The sequence below is a fragment of the Triticum urartu genome, chromosome 1A (genome assembly GCF_056163025.1).
Source record: "Triticum urartu cultivar PI428250 chromosome 1A, HENAU_Tu73, whole genome shotgun sequence".
Taxonomy (NCBI): Eukaryota; Viridiplantae; Streptophyta; class Magnoliopsida; order Poales; family Poaceae; genus Triticum; species Triticum urartu.
In genome coordinates this window covers 550,493,254-550,501,810 of record NC_141873.1, presented here as the reverse complement: position 1 = coordinate 550,501,810, position 8,557 = coordinate 550,493,254, and the positions used below count along the sequence as shown (strand labels likewise).

At 40.3% G+C, this 8,557-nt stretch overlaps 1 pseudogene; it reads left to right on the top strand.

The window, feature by feature from the left end:
• Positions 1 to 6,336: 6,336 nt before the first annotated feature.
• Positions 6,337 to 8,214, top strand: LOC147992570 (phosphatidylinositol 4-phosphate 5-kinase 9-like; annotated as a pseudogene).
• The last annotated feature ends 343 nt before the right edge of the window (positions 8,215 to 8,557 follow it).

Sequence of the window (8,557 nt, the reverse complement as noted above, 5' to 3'; positions counted from 1 at the left end):
TCCGCTGCCGCGCAGTAGAATCTGAACCAAAGGGCTAACCCAGCAGAATCCGATTCCAGAAATCCGCTGTCAAAATCTGCACCAAAAGCGGAAGCAGCTCAGGACGTGCTTTCCAAAATCTAATTCCGCTGCGGGTCAAAATCTGAAAAAGTTGTATCAGCTAGTTTGCCAAATGACCTACATCTTTTTCATATCAGATTTTCCACAGCAGATTTTTCACAGCTGCTTTTATAAATCCACAGCCGAACCAAACAGGACCTATGTTATACGATGTCTTGTCACAGCTGCAAAATTCCACATATGCAACGTTGTTTCCCGGGCAAAATTGTCTTGGGCCGGCTTCCTTTGGTAATGGGCTTTGTAAGAGTTAGTAGGCCTCGCAAGCAGTTGGCTATTCGTTAATCGCTGTTTCTGCACAGCGACTATTTGTCGCTTTAAGCGACGCGACGACATTTCCTAAACGGCGCCCTCTGCGCCCATTGTAGTTGTCTGCAATCAGGCGCACACCCCTGTTCCGCACCTGGGTCGGCCCGCCTTACACAATGGGGAGATTTGAACACTCCACCCAACAGGTTATGTACGACAGTTCGCCCGTGGTAACCACCAGGGACGGCGTCGCTTTTGTGATTGCATCTTTTATAATTCTTCAAAGAACTGACCTTAATCTTTTTGTTTTTTCTTTTTGACTGGATTTTTTTTCTTTTTCGGTTTCGTGAACTTTTCTCAAGTTCATGAACATTTTTTGAACCTTTTTTGAATTCGTGAACTTTTTGCAAATCCGATGAACTTTTTTTGAAAATTGATGAACTCTTTTCAGAATTTGATAAACTCTTTTTGAAATAAAACAATTTTTTTTCAAATTAATGAAAAAAATTGTGAACCTTTTTTGAATTTGTGAACATTTTCACAATCTATGAACTTTTTGCAATTGATGAACCTTTTTCAAATTCAATGAACTTTTTTCAAATTTGGTGAACTTTTTTCAAATTCAATAAACTTTTTCTTTAAATTTGATGAAATTTTTTCAAATTCAGTGAACTGTTTTCAAATTTGATGAATGTTTTTCAAAATCAATGGTCTTTTTTTCAATTTGTGAATTGTTCCCTATATGGACGAACTTATTTTTAGTTTTTGGTTTTTCTTTATTTTTATGAGTTATTTTCCAAATTTACATTTCAAGAAAATCTGTACAGGATAGATAATATATGTTATGTGCAGTATTTCAAGGGTTAAATAGTACAGCTTCCTTGTAATAGCCAACAAGTTGTGTCTGGTCTACCGTTTGCCACGGCAGGGTGTTACTCGACAGGTACCGGGATCGATTCCTTGTGCGCGTATAGTTTTTTCTTCGAGTTTGTTTTTCCAGCATGTTGGTGGGCCGGCCCGCTAGGCACCGCGCGTGCGCGCCGGTTTACCTCGGCGGCGCTTAAAGCGCCAATTAGGAGCTCCCCGACGACGTCTTCTCAAAAAAAAAAAAAAGGAGCTCCCCGACGCGACACGGGAATTTCGCTGAAGGTTTTCCTCCACCTGCATTGGGGATCCCTGGTCTACTGGCAGTTCAATCGGTTCTGCTATCCACTCCGCCCAGGACCCTCACGTTGTAACTTTGTATGGTGCGTCCCACTTGAGGCTTTTTCAAGCCGTTTTTCTTCTTCTGTTTTCCCTTTTTATTTCTTTTCGTTTTTTCTTCTCCATTTTTTTGATTCTTCATTGCATTTTTTTTGTCTTTGCTTTTTGCCTTTTGTTTCTTCTCCATTTTTGTTTGGTTTTCTATTTTTCTTCTCCATTTTTTTCTTTCGTTTTTTCTTATATTTGCTTTTGTTTTCACTCTACATTTTCGTATGTGTCAAAAACATTTTTTAGTAAGTGAACAATTTTTTTCGTACACATGTTCAACGTTGTTTCACCATTTTTTAAATACGTGTTCAACATTTTAATACTTATTCAACATTTTTCAAATACCCGTTCACCATTTTTTAATACTTGTTCAACATTTTGAATACTTATTCAACATTTTCAAATACCCGTTCAACATTTTTTAAATACCCATTCAACAATTTTTAATACTTATTTAACATTATGAAATACTTGTTCAACATTTTCAAATATTTGTTGAACATTTTTTAAAATACTTGTTCAACAAATTTTGATACTTATTCAACATTTGTCAGATACTTTCTCAGCATTTTTAATACTTATTAAAAAAATTAAAATACTTGTTCCAAATTTATAATACTTATTTAAAATTTTTAAAATACTTTTCTACTATATATATATGTATATTTGTGTGTGTGTGTGTGTAAAATATTTTTAAGTGTAAATAATAGTACAAAAATAAAGAAAAAAACAAGAATAGAAAAAAGGAAAACAAAGGGCCGCGGCCTCACCCGCGGCTGGGCCGGCCCATCTGGGCTCCCCCCAATCCTAGGCTTGCCCCTATGCTCGCTTAAAGCGAAACATAGGGGCACCCCTGTTTTCTGTTCGGCTACGTATTGCACGGAAATAGGCTAGCAGCGGCCAACGGAGGCTGGCCTTCGCCTGGGCGCGTGGCCGGTGGCGGGATGAGCGGATCCATCGCCGGATAGGCAGGAACGTCTTTGCATCCCCGCCTACTTGTTCCTAACTGATGTGGCCATTCAGATCTAGGGATAGATAGACTTGGGGCTTAAACTTTGATGCCAGGCCGGTTGAAATTATTCAAGTCAGTTGATGATAAGAATACTAATTGAACTTTTATCTCAATCAAGTATCAGAAACGACATTATTCATGATTTTCTTTAGCACACTATTCGTATGTTCCATACTACTCCTATTTTGATTTTTGCAAGCTGTTCACAAAGCACAACACTTAGTTTATGTGAATTGCAAATCCGTTTTTTATCATTAGTATTGTATTAGGACATTTGGATGGTAATTTGGATAGCTATACTTTTGCTTGAAACAAAGCGAGTTTGATTCCGTGGATGACCTGATTCTATAACTTTTATTGTCAAGTCTCATATTTATTTTGAAACTGAATATCAATATATTAATATTACTCCCTCCGTTCCTAAATATTTGTCTTTCTAAAGATTTCAACAAGTAACTACATACGGAGCAAAATGAGTGAATCTACACTCTAAAATATGTCTATATACATCCGTATGTGGTAATCCAGTCGAAATATCTAAAAAGACAAATAATTAGGAATGGAGGGAGTAGTTCACTTCAAAATTACATTTGTAAGACTTTGTTTTTCACTTTGTTATTAATGTGGATTTGTGCTTTGGAAGTTTGGGACTATTTTATACTGTATGTTGTATGTATTTGAACATTCGATTTTGATTTCGAGATTAGATACTTAGGCTTGAGCTTGCCCAGACTCAACAAAAGTTCTGGCTCCGCCACTTCCTGTTGGTGATTTTTGTTTTTTGAGATCTAGAGCAGTAAAACTACTCAGAAACAAAGGATAGTACACTCAGGGAGCATCAACGGCCAAAGACTAGTCGGAACATTTGCGATCACCACTTGCTCGCCTGAGCTCCTTGTAAGTGCTGCGAGCCCGTGTGCCACCGAATTGCACTGTCGTTCCACATACCGAATGCTGCATGCTTCAAATCCAGCCATGGGTTTCTCCATATCCATGATTAGGCCATAATGAGGAGACCGCGTCGGGCCGAAGGACGTCAGTTCGTTGGGAATGGCTTGATTGTCCAGCTCAAGTACCACATGGCCATTAAACACTTCTGCCATTGCTTGAAGGCCAACAAGGGCAGCTCGGGCCTCTGCTTCCTCCGCACTTTGGCATTGTGCCAGTTTTTTGCAGACAGCTTGTAAGACAAAGCCTCGGTAATCCCGTCCAACAGCACCCGCAGCACCTTCTCCAGTCTTAGCCAAAAAGGCAGCGTCAGTGTTGATTTTGACTGTACCTCGTAATGGCGGCATCCACTGATCGACCTTGTTTTCAGAATTCTGGACGCAGGCGCCCACTGCTATTTCCCTGTCCTTCTCTCCAGTCCCATCCCGAGGTTCCCTGCATTTATTAGCTCTTCCTCCTATCTCTTCAAGAATTGCACTGAACTTCCAATTGTTTCTCTCCCATTATACCGCAGGAAATCTTCTTTGAGGCTTTGTACAATGCAAGATGCTTAGGGAAGGTGCTTAGAGAAATAAATCAAGCTTTTCTTAAGCACCGGTGCTTATTTGTACATGATAGATGCTTAATTAGGCATCTTTTTTGTAAAAATAGGTACCGATGCTTCAGAAAAATCCGGTTTATTTTTCCAATCACCTAGCATTGTACAAGGCATGAGATGCCACCTCCGCCAGAGGGTTAACAGGATTTTGGTGAGCCCATCCTCGCTTTCTGTGTCCAACAGGGTTTCCTATCAGTCATCTCCGGTGTACCAAAACTTGCTCATGGCTGATCTGAGAGCCTTACTTTTTGTGCACATGACAACCGCATGGTGCTCATCTTCCTTCCCATTTCCACATATACTACAAGTGGCATCCAATTCAATTGTTCTTCTCAACTTGTTTTCCTTTGTGGCTAGGGTTTTAATAGCCATCCTCCAGCCAAAGATGCACACTTTTTCAGGGACTTTCACCTTCCAAATGAGGTCCCGGGTGTTTCGGTCGTTTGGTTCTCTGGAAGAACTTGATGGGTTTTGGGCTATTTGGGGGAGGTTTGTCGAAACAAGTTTATAGGCGCTCCTCATCGGAAATTCTCCGTTCTTCTCATAGTGCCATGCAATTCACTTCCCACTCCGGAATGTTTAGTTTGCAAATTTCATCAACATCGAATGAGTAGAAAAGTTGTCTAATTAAAGCCTCATTCTACTCTCTTCTGTCCGGATGCATAAGCTGGTTTACCCATCGAATATGTGACCTCCGGATAAAAGAGACTGTCTTCAGGCCCTCTCTTCTTGGGATCCACTGATCTCTTTGTATTTACATGTTTTCCCGTCTCCAACTCTCCAAATTATGCCCTTCTTTAATAGCTCTAGTCCGAACTCAATGGCTCTCCAAACGGGGGATGCATCCGAAGCAAACACCATGCCCAAGAGATTTCTATTAGGGAAATATTTGGACTTTAGGACCATCGCACAAAGACTATCCGGCTTTTGGATTAGTATCCATCCTTGTTTGGTCAAGAGCGCTTGGTTGAAAAGGTGCATATCTCCAAAGCTAATACCTCCTGCTCTTTTTGGTCTAGTCATTCGTTCCCATGACATCCAATGCACCTTCTAGTGGCCATCCTCATCTCCCCACCAGAAGTCTCTGATCATTCGTTCATACTTCTCACAAAAACCCTTAGAGAGCATAAAACACTCATCACAAAAGTTGGAAGGGCTTGCACCACTTATTTTATATGAACCTCCTTAGCAGCATACGACATGGATTTTTCCGAGCAGTCACTGCATCTTTTCCAGAATCTGTCCATGATTGGTTGGAATTGGTCATCTTTCATCCATCCCTCCAGGGTAGGCAAACCCAGGTACTTACTCCCAACCGTGTCCGTCGTCACCCCAAGAAAGGATTTGATTTGTTCTCTTGTTTCCACTGGGCACACTTCACTGAAAAGGACCGAACATTTACTAGAACTTAGTAGCTGGCTTGTACACTTCTGGAAATTGAGTAAAACCCTTTTTATGGTTTCCGCTTGCTACGAGATAGCCTTGAAGAAGATCAAACTATCATCAGCAAACAACAAATTTGAGATAATGGGGTCGTTTCTTGCAATTTTGATGGGTGTATGCTTGTTCTCTATCATTTCCTTCCTCAAAAGATGGACGAGCCCGTCCACTATGAATAGGAAAAGGTATGGGTTGAGGGGGTCCCCTTGCGAAACCGTGGGATGGGTCGAAAGGTTCTAGCAATTCTTCGTTACACTTGACTGAGTACCTTACTGACCTGACACACTGCATTACCCAACTAGTCCACTTATCACAGAACCCAACTTTTCGCAACACCTCTTCCAGGAATCTCCAATCAACTCTATCATAGGCCTTTGCAAGGTCTAATTTGTATGCACAATAGTTACCATTTGCATTCTTGCAATGTTGAATCTTGTGGAAACATTTGAACGCAATGATAGCATTGTCCGTGATCATTCCACCAGGGATAAAAGCACTCTGTGTTTCTAAAATGATCTCATCCAACATGGGTCGTAGCCGGTTCACTAGGCACTTGGAGATCACTTCGTAGATGACGTTGTACAGGCTAATCGGTCTATAATCCTTTAGGGACTGCGGGCCATTTCCTTTGTGAATGAGGACTATCACAGTATCGTTAATTCCTTCCCGGATGACACCCTTCTCAAAGAACTCCATAACTTCCTTCATAACATCCCCTTTCATGACATCCCAGTTCCTCTGGAAAAACCATGTCGGGAAGCCATCGGGGCCTGGGGATTTAAGAGGGCCAATCTGGGACAACGCATCACTAATTTCCACCGTAGAGAACGGCTTTGTCAAATCTTCACTCATGTTATTGTTGACAGGCTCGGCAACTAGGTTCGGAATTTGTCTTGGATCTACCTCCTCGTCTTTTAGCTTAATCTGACTTTTATGATGTTCGACTTGTTCTCCTACGGGAAATTATATTTCTGAACTATTTTCCCAGTTCACTTATTAATTCATACTGAATCATACCTATCCTTTAGTTCTTTATATGTGCAACTTGTTTTTCCTGACATGATATTTTCATGTAGGTTCTTTTGCATATGCTTCAAGACTATTATCACCATTTCCATACTTATGACAACACACTCGTGACTAAATTCTTTGGCCTGCACTGAGTGAAACCTTCCAGCGATCAAAAGGTAATGACAGTACAAATGTTGTTTGTGATTCCTTACTACTCTCTCATTTCAAAAATATGAAAAAAGTGTGAAACCTTTTTTACTTCGACTAGTAATACATCCAAAACTTTGTAGATTGATCATGTCAAAACAATACTATTTGATTTTTCAAGGAAAGTATTCTGATAATATTTTTATCGACACTTTCTGTTAATCTGTCACAGCTGCAGTTGATGGTCAAAGTTACAGATATTGTGCAAAGCTTCTGTACTAAAAGGATTTTAGTTTTCATATCTCTTAATTATATTCTACTCCAGTTGATATAACTGTTGATTTTGATTATTGTTTGCATCTACAGTTCAGGTTTGTAGTCATGGGCAACATGTTCTGCACAGAACTTAGAATTCATCAAAGATTTGACTTGAAAGGTTCATCCTTAGGCCATTCTACTAACAAAGTTAAAATCGACGAGAACACGACACTAAAAGACTTGGATCTGAATTATTCATTTTATCTTGAGCCTTATTGGCAAGATGCTTTGCTTAAGTAAGCATGTTCCCCCCGAAAAGAAGCTTATCCTCATGAACAGTTTTCTGTATAACACCCATGTTATATTCTTATTATGTGTAGGCAAATTGAGATCGACAACGAATTTCTAAAGAATCGGGATATAATGGTTTACGGTTTGCTTCTTGGTTTCCATTTCCGGGCTCGTCAAAGCCTACTAAGAGGAGGATCATGTCATGCAAGCATTTTGCAAGATAATAAACTAACTATTCTTACGGAACAAGTTAAAGCATGCAACTATATCTTCATTCTGAGTAAGTTGTCCAATTAACCCATTTGCACTGCCAACTTTTTGCTTGGTAACAATGGTAATGTAGATGCCATGAAGGATGATTCCGCCTATAACTACCTAGAAGGGCTGGTTTTGGTGCAGCAAGGTAGCAACCAACATGGTAAAGTCACAGTTGGCCCTCACATAAGAGGGAGCAGCCTATGGTCGCCGTCTGCTTGTTTCGAGGAAGTGGATCTCCTGCTTCTAGGCACAGCAAGGTTGATCAATCAAATTCTGTTATTGTTGGTCAATTTGCATGTTCTTACAATGCTAATGTATGATTTGACATGACTGATTTTTTTGTCAAATTGGATAGGCTTTAGATCCATCTGGGGTTGACATGCTAGCCAGAGAAGAGAAAGAAGAGAAACAAGAAGATGGCAGAAAATCACTTCGTCGGGTGTATGATGTGGTGCCCTACATAGGGATCATCGATGTCCTGCAGGAGTACAACATGAGGAAGAACACCGAGCATGCCTGCAAGTCCATCAAGTATAACCCCTTGTCGATATCGATCGTCGAGCCCCGGTTCTACTTGGAGCGCTTCCTGAAGTTCATCTGCACTGTCTTCCCGAAGAACTCACCCAACCAATAGTTCGTCTTTCCTTTCTTCTCCCCAGCAAGAAAAAATGTAACAAAAATATCCAAGTAAATATGTTCTGCTTGCTATATTGTTGTGCATGTGTATGATTTGAGATGGTTGGAAGCAAAAGCAATGTGTGTATTTTTTCAAAAAGCATCCTTGACAAAACTAGTCAGTAGTGAGTGCTCTGTTATGCATGGATGTGGTTGGGTTTTATATTGAGACGACCAAACACCCCACTATACTACACTACACATACATCTGTTACCCAACCTCATCCATACATCTGTTCTACTATTGGCTTATCTAGTGGCTCTTTTTTGTTGTGAACAGGAGCTTAGCTATGGCGTTAATT